The following is a 15,560-nucleotide window of genomic DNA, read 5'->3' as shown; positions in this document are numbered from 1 at the left end:
GCCCCGCACTGCTGGCCCCCTGTGTCTCAAGGTCATGTCACAACAGTCATGCCCTTCAAAGGTGAGCAGCACCGTGAGCAATCCCACATGGACAGCAGGGAGTCCAAAAGGGCAGGGCTTGTAGGATTTTCCAAATCAGATTGTCCCTGGGGGCAAGCCTCCGGTGTCTCCCCGCTTTTCTACCCAGGCTCCCAGGTATCAAGCCTGTAGCCCCCAGATGTCACTGGGGGGCTCACAAGAATGCCGATGTTCATAGCAAGGCTGAACCCATTGAGGCACCCTGAGTTTCCGCGGCTCGGGGGACCCAGAGCAGTGCTGGGTTCCACAGAGGAGGAGGAGGCTATTGTCTCCTCTCTGACTCCTGCCACATCAGACTCATGCCCTGAAATAGCGGAGAGCCCCCAGAGCCCCCAATGTTCCTCTCAATGTCTTCACATCCTGGCACAACTCCTTGCCATGAGCCCACCAAGGGCCTCAAGAAATATAGTTAGGTTTCCGGGCTGAAAACCCTCTGTAAGGAGACAAAACAAAATGAAACAAAACAAAAGCAAACAAAGCCAAACCAAATAACCAACCCCTACATATCTGTCACCTTTAACCCCGATTCCTCATTCAACCACCGTTGCACAACTGGAGCCGCAGGTGTGCGAGTGAGCGCACGAAGAGCCTCTGGGCCCTGGGGATGGAGATGTTTGTTCACAGCCTCTGAGTCCCATGTCAGCAAGTCATAAATGCCCCACACTCACCAAAAAGTCCATAAAACGATTCTTGGCTCATAAAACGCACTCAGGAAATGATCCCCCAAGAGCGTCAACGGTTGCTGAGTCAGCCCTCCCTCACGCGGGGAGCTCAGAGCTTGGTGTTTACAGGGCGCAGCCACTGGCTTCTCTCCTTGCTTTTCCTCCCTTTGCCAGGTCTTCTTCCTGCGCCCTTCCCCATCCAGCTCTCCTCGGCTTTCTCTTTGTCTTTACTCTTTCTTTTTTTATTTTTTTGTCTTGACTCTACTAAATTCTGTTATTAATGATGATGGCTTGAATTGATTCTCTTGAGTTTTGTGGATAGAAAATGACATAATCTGAAAATCAGGCTACATTTACCTCTTTTCTGATAACTCTTCCTTTCCTCAAATGCCATTTTGACACGTGTTAATCTCTTTTTTTAATTGTTGTACAATACTTATCAGTAAATTCTTTTTTTTAAGATTGTATTTATTTATTCATGAGAGACACACAGAGAGAGAGAGGCAGTGTTAATCTCTTTTTTAACGTGTACTAGAGTTTCGGTAAGCCATACTGTGCTCAAGACCTAATGCTAGAAAGTTTCCTAAACGTCCATTAATCAAGAACAGATAAATAAGTGGTGGGGAATTCACACAATGGAATATTATGTGGTCGTGAAAAAGAACGACCTACTGCTGCGTGCAATGATGTGCGTGGATCTCATAAATACAATGTCAAATAGAAACTGCTGGACAGGAATCATACCTACTCTATGGCCCCATTTATATAAAGTATAAATGCAGGTGCATCTAATCTCTGCTGAGAGAAGTGATAATGATGACTGAACAGGGACGTGAAGGGGACCCCCGGCATGAGGGTATCTTCTGTTTCTTGATCTGGGTGCTGTTCCGTGGATAGGTTCTGTGTGTTAGAACCTGACTGCGTCACAGGGAGACGTGATGAGGACGGCGACAGAGGCCAGGGGCCAACTCCATCCAAAGGTGAACACACCGCTCAGGTCCAACCAGTTGCTGCAACTCAGAAAGAGAATATCAAGAAGCCAGAAGTCGAAATTTCTTTTTTTTTTACATGAAATCTTCCTTTTAAATATTTCTTTTTAAAACTTCAAACCAAACACAAACAAAAAACGAGTGTATCAGCCAAACACATTCTGTGTGAGGGCCAGACTTAGCTTGTGGATCCCAAACTCACAGGCTGCTCACAATTCGGCAGGGCCAGGCGGACTCCAGCTGATTACAAGCTGACCACCTTCTTGAGGGGCGGGGGGCTTTCTTCCCTGAAGGAGATGCTCTTCAGCTACGGCACATAAGGGTCACTTCGCAAAATTGTTGCCTTCACTGATGCCCCCCCACACACACACACACAAACCTGGGAGGAAGGGGTAAAAGGAAAGGTTTGGGTCCCCCTAAAGCCCACCGGCACCTCTTAATGTTTTATAATGTCCTCGATCAGAAACTGCTCCTTTTTTTTTTCCTAAGGGTTTTATTTATTTATTCATGAGAGAGGGAGAGAGAGAGGGAGAGAGGGAGGGAGGGGGAAGCGGGCTCCGTGCAGGGAGCCCGATGCGGGACTCGATCCCAGGTCTTCAGGATCACGCCCTGGACTGAAGGCAGGCGCTAAACCACTGAGTCACCCTGGGATCCCCAGAAACTGCTCCTTATTAGTGGGTTGGTTTCTGGAAGAAGCAGGACAGGAAAAAAAATGAGGCAGCATTTGAATTGGAACAGAATCTGCCACAACGGGGCAGTATAACTACATCCTGCCCGCAGTCCCTAACCACCGGGGCTTTAAAGTCCCAGCCCCTGATCCCCAGAGAGGAGCCTTATGCATCGCGGGAGGAGGTCGTAGAGGGCCGAGAATACATTTGGGACACGATGCTCTTCCTGAGTCAGGACAAAAATTGGACTTGAAAATTGCCAGGTCCATGTTTTGAGGAAAGATGGAAAGTCCAACAACAGAGGAAGATGTATTATCGAGGATCTTCTGGGTGTTTTTTCCCTTGGGGATTTCAAAACGGATGGTTTTCCCTCACGAGTTTGACAGGGCAACTTCTTGCCACTGACTCTGCTGTGCTTTAGAAACAATCTAAGGGAAGTCTGCTGTTCTTAGCAATAAACATCCCATTTCTTTTTTCCATTCAATGGAGGGGAGAAGTGAATAAACAGACTCACACCTATAAAAAGTTCATTTCCGAAAGTGTGCTGTTGGGTGAATGTTTTGGCGGTTACGGTGCATTTTTTGCACAGAAACGAAGTGATACCCGAGGACTATGTTTTCATAAACAGGTCAAAAGAACCTAACGGCTCTTAATGAAACTAAAATATTATTTTTGGGCCATAATGAAACTAAAATATTATTTTTGCAATTAGGATGAGTAGAAAATGGCACTTCCCAAGAAAGGATCGTGGAGAAAACAGCCAACAAACTGAATAATTCAGCAGTCATTTACCAAATATTTGCTTTGTGCAGGACGCAGCCAATCTGAATTGGCTTAGAAGGAGGGCACTGGCTGGTTTAGTGGGGAGACGGGAACAGAAGCCCGAGGAAAATGGGCAAAAGGGAAAAGGAAGTGAGAAAGTAGAGCCAAGTGAGCTTATTCTTTCCAGGACTTCCGTGGGGAGAGGAGAATGTTGTCATGATGACCAAGTGGGAAAGGATTCAGGATCACCTGGGGAAGGATTCAGGAGCAAGTGGAGAAAGATTCAGGAACAAGTGGGAAAGGATTCGGGACCAAGTGGGAGAGGATTCGGGACCAAGTGGAAAAGGATTCGAGACCAAGAGGGAAAGGATTCAGGACCAAGTGGGAAAGAATTCGGGACCAAGTGGGAGAGGATTCGGGACCAAGTGGGAAAGGATTCGGGACCAAGTGGAAAAGGATTCGAGACCAAGAGAGAAAGGATTCGGGACCAAAAGGGAAAGGATTCAGGACCAAGTGGGAGAGGATTCAGGACCGAGCCCAGACAGCAGGAGAGGCAAAACGACAAGTTAAAGGGGGTGGAATCAATGGACGTACCTGTGTCCTTGTGCAAACGCTGCTGGCTGCTCACTGCTCTTCCATCTCTGGCCTGTCCTAGTCAGAGCCCCTAGATTTCCACCAGGAGGGGGATGCACTTAGCTAGAAGGCTGGACTCCCCAGCCTCCCTGGCAGCAAGGTGTGGCCTAGGACTCAGGTCTGGCCCATGAGACAGACGTGGGAATTCAAGGTGGGACGTGTAATGGATCGTTAGTGACGGAGGCCAGCAAGATGGCAGAGCCGGTCCAGCAGGGAAGAAAGAAATCCTGAAATAAGAATGCTAAGTTGGACAGAAAGAGGCAAATGTTCTTCAAAGTCCTCAAACCATCTCTCCCGAGAGAAATCCACCTGCCTCTTCCCCATTTTTAACAAATTAATGTCTGGAATGTGGGTGCAGTGGCTGGAGCCGCAGCAGCCACGGGGAGGAAGCCATGAACTGCGCTGGCAGGGCAGAGAGGGAAAAGGGGCCTGGGCGCCTTGGCTTCATCGAATTCCCCGGTCTGATCCCTCTTTGGGCTTCATGCTGTGGGACTGTCTACCTCGCATAGAAGCGCCTTGCGCAGTACACATGCCTTACACGGATGTACTACTCGATGCGCTCAGGCCTACATCGCACCCCGCAGGGCTGTGTTCCTACAGCCACAGCTGACGTCACGGGTGATCTGAGAAATCTGCTAGAACCCTTCTGAGCAGCTGGGACTCTTGCCCATGTGCCCACGTAAGGATCTAATCTCCACTTTGAGATGTGATTTCACTCAAGGGAGGCTGAAGGGGGAGCTGATGAAGGCCAGTGGAGGGACGAGCTTGAAAACCGGGGAGACGGAGGGAGAAGCAGGCACGGACCCCTTTGCCGTCTGGGGGTGGGAAAGCGGGCAAGCCCTGCTAGGGAATGGGTCTGGGAGGCGAACGAGGCCTTTGCAAGATGATAAACAAAGGCATACGCTTAAACTCCACGCATGATTTGGCCTCGGCTTGGCATCCTCTTCCTCTCCCCGTGTTTCCAGTCCCGGGGGTGGTGGTGGGGGGACGTGGAGGGCGAGTGGGAGAAAGATCCAGTAGTTATGTGTTAAGCCTCTACTCAGAGTAAATACAGTCCGATCCGTAAATCAGGTGACATTTTAGCAAGCTGTGCCGTCTGACCACATGTGGCTAAGAGCTGAAGTTTCCATCACGTATTTTATGCTTATTTTAGGTTAAATTCTGTCCCGGGGCAGAGTATATACCTCATAAAGGTCGACGGATTGGCCAGAAACAAGGACTCCTGTAACTTTCTGAACACTGCAGAAGCCACTGCTTAGAAGAAAAGCCCGTCGAGGCAAGAGCCCCTTTCCTAGCGAAGGAGGCCTGTGCCCGGGCCTCGAGGCCTGCACCCGCACCGGCCTGGCCGCGGGTCTTGGGGGGTCACACCTTCCTCGCTCTCCCACCTCCTTTCACGGAGGTGACAACGGGGGGGGGGCCTGAACCAGAGGCCTGAGCGCCATCCTCGGCCTCTCCCATGACCCATACTGTTAGCCAATACCACGTCCATCCTCCAGGGTGTGCGCTTGCCCTGAGGGCGCGGCCAGTGTCCCTGTGCTGGGCCCGGGTGGGTCGCGACCCCATGGCCGCCCGGACACCGGGAGTCCCCCTCCAGGTCCCCCTGGGGTTGGCCGGCGACCCCACAAGAAAGGAGGCCAGAGGCAGGAGCGGGGCAGCGGCCTCCAGCCCTGCGGCCTCTGCTCCTGAGCAGGGAGTGCGGCTTCTCCGTCCAGGTGGGGGCCCCCGGGGAGGGACGGCGGCCGGGCCTGGGGCCTCTGTGTGGCCCGGACGACCTTGGGCCCTGTGGGACCCCTGCGTCCTCAGGCCCTGGGGGGGATCCCGTCACTGCCCGCCCCCCCTCCCCCTGGGGTGGGGAGGCCGAGTGTCCCCCCCTGGGGTGCAGGCCGCCGGGGCACCCTCTCTGGGGCTGAAACGTCATTAGAGCCAGTCGCTGCGACTGGCGGGTATTTCCTTGCCCGTCCGGAGGGAAGGTGTGCCAGCTTCCTGGGCGTCTACAAGGCGCGGCAGGACTCTGTTGCAGCTAAGGACTTGGGGGCTGCCCGGTGGCTCAGCGGTTAGCGCTGCCTTGGGCCCAGGGTGACCCCGGGGTCCCGGGATCGAGTCCCACGTCAGGCTCCCCGCAGGGCACCTGCTCCTCCCTTGGCCTGGGTCTCGGCCTGTCTCTCTGGGTCTAATGAATGAATGAATGAATGAATAACTAACTAACTAAATAAATAAATCTTAAAAAAAAAAAGTCCCAATCCCCGTCAGCTGTGCCCGAAGCCGCTGCTGGGCCGAAGGCGGGGACAGGCCGCAGGATGGACGGGCTCCCAGGCCCGTGCGGAGCCCCGGGGACAGCGGCAGTGCCGGGAGGGAGGCGCCAGGGGCCTGGGCCGGGGAGGGGTGGCGGGTGAAAGCTGTGAGAACCCGGTTTTCCGAGTGTCCAGTGTACACTGCGGACTCCGGGGAAACAGAGGCAGGTGGCCCGGAGGCCGGCAGGGCAGCTGTGTGCTGGTCCAGTCGCAGAGCGCCTGCTGGCTGCCCTCTTCCTAGGGGACCCAAACGGGTTAGAGACATGACCTTTATGAAGGTGGGATTCACATCCCCTACAACTCAGCCACCAGGTGACAACTCTGTGTTTTAGTACATTCAGAGTTGTGCGACCATCAGTCCTAGAACATTTTCTTCACCCACGCTACCCCCCACCCCCAAAACCACATACCCATGGCAGTTGCACCTGTCACACCCCAACCAAGACAGTCTATCTAGAGATTTCCCTTGTCTGGACACCACAGAAACAGAACCACACAGCACGTGGCCCCTTGTCCCTGGCTTCTTTCACTCCGCATGACTGTTTTCACGTTTCATCCATGTTCTATCCGTATCAACACTTCGTTCTTTTTTATCGTCAAGTGAGCTGCTGCGGCGTGGATGCGCCACGTCTGATTTCCCCACTCACCAGTTCACAGACACGTGTGTCATTTCCACTTTTTGGCTGTTATAAATGATGCTGCTGGGAACACGTATGTACGAGGTTTGTAGGACACGTATTTTCACTTGTCCTGGTATGTCCCTAGGTGTGGAACTGCTGGGTGATTTGGTAACTGTCTGTGTTGATCTTTTGAGGAACTGCCTCGGAGGGATCCCTATCCAAATCCTCTGCCTATTTTTAAGTTGGGTTAGTTGTCCTTTATTATTGAGTTGTAGGGGTTCTCTATATACATTCCGGATGCAAGTCCCTTATCAGATGTATGATTTGCAACATGCCTTACATTTAGATTGATGTTCCGTGTTGAGTCGACTTTGGAAGGTGTCCAATCGTGTTGTATTGCATGTGGCACAATTTGGTGGTTGTACCCGCCCCATTTGTTGTCTTGGCTCCCTTGCTGAAAGTCACTGATGGGCGAGGGCAGTACACTCTGGTCTCCCGCAGACTTCACAGTATAAGGGAACTGGAGCAAGGGTAAATGGGACCCAATGTGCTTGACCTGCCACATCCAGGGTGGAGCGTGCGTCTTTGGAGTGGGGACTGAGTGAAGGAAGGAAGCCTCCGATCTCCTGGCTGCAACTTAACCTGGAATTTAGCCCCCACTATGTAGAGCTGGTGGGGATTCCTGAATTCCAGGGAAGACATCACACAGTCCTGGGCTGGTAGCTAGGGCAATACGAAGGAACCCCATATTCTTGGTCACTCCGAACTGGAGTGGAGCTCCCATGGCACTGAGCGGAGGCTGGGGAGAGGCAGGGAGCAGATTATGGCTTAAGTGCCGTAGACTCTCACCATTCTTACTGAGGTTTATTAGACTTTCTTGAATGAATGATAAGTGCTTCTCCATTTGCCCTCAGGACAATCTCCACAAACTATTTTGTTTTTTAAAAATAATTTTCACCAGTTATGGTTGTTTCACTGGGGAGCAGGCCTGAGAAGCTCCTCCTGCCATCATTCAGGAATTGCACGTCTGGTACTTGCATTTGATATTTGAGCACAGAGGGAGAATACAGCTCAAGTTTGGTTGGGAGCCAGACAGAAAATAAATGAGAACTTGGAAGCCAAAAAGAATCCGTTGGTCATGGTTACTTACCTCCTGGGGATTTTGTGGTGCAGCTCACTCTGGAGTTAGACCTCTTCTGGGCTGAGCCTGCACTGGCAAAGCTGTGGGCAGTGATATATGACAGCCCAGCACCATTGGGAGGCATGTGATGTTCCCGCCAGCTTGCTCCTCTGACCAGAGACCAGAGAGGATGTGGGCTAGAGAGATAAGGCAAAAGTGGGGTTGGGGCTGGAGCCTCAGCAGGCCAGGAAGCAGAGAGGTAGGAAGTGAAGTGGGCAGGGTCAGGGAGAGTCTCAAGCTGGCAGTTTTTGTTTGTAAAATATTCATGTTATTTCTTTTTCTTTTTTTTTGAAGATTTTATTTATTTATTTATTTATTTATTTATTTATTTATTTATTTGACAGAGAGAGAGAGAGAAAGAGAGAGAGAGAGAGCAAGCACAAGCAGGGGGAGCAGCAGAGGGAGAGGGGCAAGCACATTCCCCACCGAGCAGGGAGCCTAACGTGGGGCCTGATCCTAGGATCCCAGATCATGACCTGAGCCAAAGGCAGACACTTAACTCACTGAGGCCCCAGGGGCCCCAAATTTCATGTATTTAAAGATTCTGTAAAGCAGTATCACAGTTATATTCTGCAAACTTCCACTAAAGAATGGAAATTCTCTCTGCTACTAAGTCAAAGGTAAAGAGAACGAGAAAAAGTCTGAATTTAACCACTTAAATTATTATTTTTTTAGCATGGAAATTAAGCCAATAAAAAAATCAGACAACTAAATATGAGCTCAGGCTCTTTGTAATAGAAAAAAATTAAGATGTTGGTTATATATATTTTGGCATGTCCAAAAAATAGATTACTATGCGATTATTTTTTAAAAGATATTTGTCATTAAAGGAGAGTTAATACCTATTCTTCTCAAATTGTTCCAGAAAATAGAAATGGAAGGAAAACTTCCAAACTCATTCTACAAAGCCAGCGTTGCCTTGGTTCCAAAACCAGACAAGGACCCCACTGAAAAGAATGACAGGCCAATATCCCTGATGAACGTGGGTGCAAAAATTCTTAAAATACTAGAAAATCAAAATCAACAGTACATTATGAAAAGAATTATTCACCACGATCAAGTGGGATTTATTCCTGGGCTGGAGGGATGGTTCAATATTCACAAATCAATCAATGTGCTACACCACATTAATCAAAGAAAGAATAAGAACCACATGACGTTATCAATAGATGCAGAAAAAGCATTTTAAAAAAATAAAGCTAGATGAAATAGAAAACCTTCAAAAATAAATACAAATATTTGTCATGTGCGGATTTCATTTTACTTATATATTTAAGGTATACAAAGTGATGATTTAGTATATGCATATATTGCAAAATAATCACCATAAAGCTAATTAACATATCCCTCACCTCACATAAATTGTTGCTGCTGTTGTTGTTGTTGTTGTTGTTGTTGTTTTGTAGTGAGAATACTTGGTATCTACTCGCAGGGCATTTCAAGCATACGATACAGTATTATTGGGGATCCCTGGGTGGCTCAGCGGTTTGGCGCCTGCCTTTGGCCCAGGGCGCGATCCTGGAGTCCCAGGATCGAGTCCCGTGTCAGGCTCCTGGCATGGATCCTGCTTCTCCCTCTCTCTGTCTCTCTCTCTCTCTCTCTCTCTCTCTCCCTCTCTCTCTCCTCTGTGTCTATCATAAATAAATAAATAAATAAATCTTTAAAAAAAAAAAGAAACGATACAGTATTATTAATGGTAGTCACCAGGCTGTATGTTAGGTTCTCAGAATTTATTCATTCTGCATAATCCAAACTATACCCTTTGACCAATATCTCCCTATTTTCTCCACCCCTTAGCTCTTGGAAACTACCATTCTGCTCTTTGCTATTACAAGTTTGAATTTTGTAGACTCCGCCTATGAGATCATGCAGTATTTGTCTTTCCGTGTCTGGCTATTTCACTTAGCATAACGTGCTCCAGGTTCTTCTGTGTTGTTGCAAATGGCAGAGTTTCCATCTTTTTCAAGGCTGAATAGTATTACTCTGTGTACGTGTTTATGTGTGCGTGCATGCGTGTGTGCGTGTGTTACATTTGCTATATCCATTCATCTGTTAATGGATTTTTAGGTCCTCGTATCTTGGCTATATGCCAATATATGCATATACTAAATCATCACTTTGTATACCTTAAATATATAAGTAAAATGAAATTTGCACATGACAAATATTTTTATTTATTTTTGAAGTTTTTCTATTTCATCTAGCTTTATCTTGGCTATTGTGAATAATGGCATGAGAGATACGGGAGTGCGGATATCTCTTTGGGATACTCATTCTACATCCTTTAGATATATACCTACAGTTGGGATTGCTAGTCCATACTACGGTTCCATTTTTAATTCTTTGAGGAGCCTCCATACTGTTTTCCATGGTGGCCGCACCAACTTACATTCCCACCAATAGCTCACAAAGTTCCCTTTTTTCTGAATCCTTGCCAACAGTTGTTACCTCTTCTCTTTTTGATAACAGCCATTCTAACAGGAGTGTGATATCTCGCTGCAGTTTTGATTTGCATTTCTCTGATGATTAGTAATGTTGAGCACCTTTTTCATATACTGTTGGCTTTTGTATGTTTTGAGAAACGTCTATTTGGATCCTTTGCTAATTTTTAAAAAAATACTATGTACTTTTTTTTTTTAAGATTTATTTATTTTTGAAAGAGAGAGAGTGTGTGTGTGTGTCAGTGTGTGTGTGTGCATGAACACTAGTGGAGGGAGGGGCAGAGGGAGTGAGAGAGGGGAAACAGATTCCTTACCTGGAGAGCACAATCTGAGCAAAACCAAGAGTTGGATGTTTAACCGACTGAGACACCCAGGCGCCCCTCCTTTGCCCATTTTTAAATCCAGTTATTTGTTTTTTGCTATTGAGTTCCGTATATATTTTGGATATTAACCCTCACCAGATACATGGTTTGCGTATATTGTCTGCAAGTCTGTAGACTGTCTCTTTACTCTGATGATTGTTTCTTTCGCTGTGTAGAAGCTTTTCAACTTGATGCAATCCCATTTCTCTATTTTTGCTTTTGTTGCTTGTACTTTGGGGGTCAGATATGCAAAAAAATCATTGCTCAGATCAATGTGTTCAAGGCAAGCTTTTCCCCCTTGTTTTCTTCTAGCAGTTTCACAGTTCCAGGTCTTATGCTTAAGCTTTTAATCCATTTTTAGTTGGTTTTTGTATATATTGTGAGACAAAGGTCCAATCTCATTTCCACATGCAGCTATCCAATTTTTCCATCATCATTTATTGAAGAGATTCTCCTTTCCATAGTGTGTGTTCTTGGCACCCTCGTTGAAGATCAGTTGAACTATAAATGTGTGGGTTTATTTCTGGCCTCTCTATTCTGTTGCATTTGTTTCTCTGTATGTTTTTATGCCAGTACAGTACTTCCCACATGGGCCTCCCTATAAGGCTGCTCTGATCATGGCTCCTTGCGGAGTGAGTCATCCAAAAGAAAGAGAGAATGACCACGGCAGAAGCCGTGGTGCCTTTTATAACTGAATTTCAGGAGGGACATCTCATCACGTCTGCTGTCTTCGATCGATGACACAGACCAAACCTGGGAGCCGATGACACAGGGAGGCAAGGCGCAGTGGGAGTCATCTTAGAGGCTAGTTACCAAATATCCCAAGTATTCTAAGCAATGAAGATGGCCGAGAAAACACTTTAGCTAGACTGGGCTGAACAAGCTGGTGGCTGGCAATTCCATCCATAGGTAATGGCCCAAGACTTTGAAGAGTGGCTGTTTCATCACCCAAGGCCAGTTGTCAAGTTGGCCCAAACCTGAGTAGAGCCCAGTGATCCTGCACTGTGTTAACCAAGGAATTGAGAGGAATGAAAACATGATGGTTTGAACCAAACATAATAAGCTTACATAGCAGGTTACTAAATGTCACCATAGGCACCGAATGACTAATGGCGACATGTAAATCACACAGATGTTCTGTTGCTTAACCACTAATCTTACCTGATTTAGAATTACTCAAGTCTCCCACCTAGGAGAAGCTAGAAGCCCGATTTCAGCCTGGCATGGCTTGGGTGACTTTGTTTTTGTTCTTCTTCCTCTTCCTCCTGCTCCCATAGAGTCTTGCTTGCGTCCCATGATGGTCCCGGCCAGTGCTTGCCTTCTCAAGTAGTTCTGTCCTTAAACCTATGCTGGCTGCAAGGGTGCTGCAGTCGCCCTATACCTCCTTACAGCTCTTCTCTGCAGTTCCTACCTCTCTACCTCTTCTCCGACCAAGGTCCTCCATCACACTGAATGTTCTGGTCATACAAAAGGTCCTCAGACATCTTCAAACATACAGTACGGTTTCAGGTTTCTGGGCTTTGACAGATGCTCTCCTTCTTCCAGGAATGTCATTCCAGGTCCTTTTCTGCCTAGGAAACTTCCCTTCGCCTTTCAAATCTCTGCTCAAGCGTTTTCCCTTCTAATGAAATTTCCTGGACTCTCCGGGGCCTGCCTTATACCTTTGGCACACCAGAACAGAGTTCATCATTCTCTTTCCTGGATTATTGCTGGAACTTCTGCTTGTTTCAATTCCTGAATCACTCTTACTTGAGGGTAATTTTTCTTTTTTTTTTACACATGCATCTTTCCAAGCAAAAGGTGAGCTCCTCGAAGGTAGACTCTAGTTTTTACCCTCAACAGCTCCCCTCGGTGCCTAGACTGTAATAGATTTCGATAATATTTCAACAAATAAACTGAGGAACCGAGAAACTGCACATCTGGACACCGCAGTGTCCTGCTAAGTGAGAGACATCTCTGGTCCCAACCTATAACACTACAACTTTGTTGATGCCCTCACCGGGCACACTTCATCGGTCTATGGGTGGCTCCATTCCTTAGGTGCTAGACTAACTACGGGGCTACATCAATCTTTGCTTTCTCTGAGGATCTTTGCCTCTGCTCCTCAGTGGGTCACTTGCTTATGGCCACCTGCTAGGTCTCAGGTCTTCTCAATCCTGAATTCTGATTACGTGGAGAAGCCAGACAGCATGACGGCTTAGAGAAGAGGTTAAGGGGCCAGACTACCCAACGCAAGAATTAATGAGGAAATGTACGTAGCGCTCTTTCTACAAGACCTGACACGTAGTACATGCCCAAGACACAGTAGTTGTGGTTCCTGTCAGTGCTACGATGGCCGTGAGGTTAATGCACTTTCTGGTTACACCTGCTGCCATGTGAGCCGTCCCTAAGCAAGAGCCCCAGGGATCTGACCGGATCACCGGCGTGCTCGCCCTCATCTGCTCGGTCCCACAGCTCTAGCTCTCCTGACATCAGGACTCAGTGATCCAGTCTGTTTTCATCAGGCTAAATTGGGCTGATTTAACCCGTGCCTGGATAGGGAGCAAGAAAAACTATCGCTAAGCGAAGTCCTTTCGGGAAAACTGTCCATGTAGGCACCACGGATCCCTCTGCATTGGGTCAGTTCCAAAGACTTCTCTTTTTCCATCTTATCTGATGAGCCGAGACAAAATGGCCATGCTGATGGAAACTGCTTTGCATTCCAACTGCTGCTGTCCCAGCTTAAAATACACGGTTTCATAAAGGCCCCAAAATGTTTAAGATCTTTAGCTCACCACTCGTCAGCTCGCTGCTGCCTTTGCCCTGCAGGGCTTTCGTCCTGTCACTGGTCCAAGGTGTCAGAGGATCTGAAGCGCCCTGTCCCGTTACTGCCTCTAATCACTACTGAGATTGCTGCCACCATTCTCTTCCTTCTCTTGCCCCCCCTCCCCCCACCAGGTCTCTTGTCAGATTTCCCACGCTTCTCCAGCTTTTCTGCCAGAAGGCTGGCCTCCTCGTCAACACTGCCAGCCAGTCAGTTCCTGTCCATCAAGGAGGCAAACTGAGTAAACCACTGCAGGAGAGATAACATCTTGGGCTGACTCTTCCTGGCTGCTTGTTTGTGCTCAGTGCCCGAGGTCTGAGGTTTCTGAAAGGCTGAACGTGATCACTGAACTCCTTGCACCATAGTGAAATCTGGTTGTACAGCTTGGACGAGAGCGTGCAGCAGGCCAGTCAGCGAGTTAAGGATAACTTAGAAACACAGAGAAGCGTGAGCCTTAGGGAAAGGCACTAAGTGGGAAACTCTCTCTCCCCTCCACCCCATGGGGTAGTAAGGTGAACCAGGAGGAAATAGTCCTTCGGAGGCTAAGTGCCCAATACTTTCAAACAGCAGCTAGGGTTCGTGGTTGGCCCTCACAGGAACACTTCTGCTCTGTGCATATGGCATAGGGAGCATCAGGGATCGAGGGTTGGATGGGGAACATTTAAGCAAGTTTTACTAGGGGATTGGTATTAGCCTTTCGGGTCCAATTGACTGACTCACTTGACAATGGAGACTTTGATGTCTCTCCCAATTAATACTGGAAGCCATCTCCCCTGGGGGGCTAACCTGGCCCAGGGGCTAATTTGTAATGTGACACTTTCTTTCTTTTAAATAATTCTTTCCAACAGGAAACTACACCAAGTTTTAGAAATCATTGACTCAACTATCAAGTCGAACTACAGCTCTAGGAATACATCATTTCTCTGCAACTGGACTGAGAAGTTCTGAAAAAGAAGGATAGAACTTCACTCCGGTTGATGTTTTGTGTACCACTAATGCAAAATAAAGTGAAGGCCAAACAGCCACTTTACATTCATTTTGTGTCGGCTCAGAGAAACAAAGCCCATGTATGGGGTCCTGCCTCCAAAAAACTGAAAATCTTGATAGATAAAACTCAAAAAATTATTACAATTTAAAACCAGATATGTGCACATTTTATGAACCTAAATATTGCTAAGTAATCGAGCCTAAATCGTGTGATCCTTAACATGCGTGTCGGATAATCATTCTTAATGGCACGTGAAATACATGGATTTTATTAATATACTCACTTAGAAGACTTATAACTTGAGAGCTCTTTCAAAAACAATGCTGTATACTGTCAGGATTCAATCGAAGGCATACATTTTGTCATTAAGAACTGGGCAGAGAGGATTTAGTTCGGATTAAGCGTGGCTTGCAAAGTAAAGTCTGAAAGGAAAAGATCTTCCTACTGTAGTCAATTCAGATGCCATTCAAGATGTCATTTATCCAGCTCATCCAGGACTCACCTTTGAAGTTATTATTTATGAAAAAGGGACGTCAACTACTGACCAAGAATAGGTATCTTCACACTCTTGCTATAACCCAAGGACAAAGCTAATAACTCATAGTCAGGCACGTGCTTTGGCTCCTAAACCATGACCATGAAACACCAAGGCATAATTTGCCTTTCTGTTACAGCCATTAGCTCAATCACTTAATGAACTTAATTAACTCAACAAAATTCTCAGTGGGAGAGGTACAGAGAGGTCAACAGCAAATGACCACTCCTTAATCCCTTCAAACTTTCACCATCATTACTTTTTTAAAGGGCATTTCCTTAAAAAGTCCTGCCTTTGAGGTATAAAACTCACCTGTAATTGTATCTGCAAAGTTAAAGCCACACTTCAAAAAGAGCACTGCCGACAACTGCTGATCTAATGGTTGGCTTTAGTAGGGGACAGGGAGAGGCTCGTAATGGCCATCAACCATGAATAAATTGTGATACATATTCATATGGTGGAATGTTACTTGGTAATAAAGAGACTATGAATACACTCAACAACATAAGTGAGTCTCAAAAAACTGAACAAGAGTAGTACGTACTGTA

The sequence above is a fragment of the Nyctereutes procyonoides genome, unplaced genomic scaffold, assembly GCF_905146905.1.
Source record: "Nyctereutes procyonoides isolate TBG_1078 unplaced genomic scaffold, NYPRO_anot_genome, whole genome shotgun sequence".
NCBI classification, from domain to species: Eukaryota; Metazoa; Chordata; class Mammalia; order Carnivora; family Canidae; genus Nyctereutes; species Nyctereutes procyonoides.
This window is presented reverse-complemented; position numbering follows the sequence as displayed.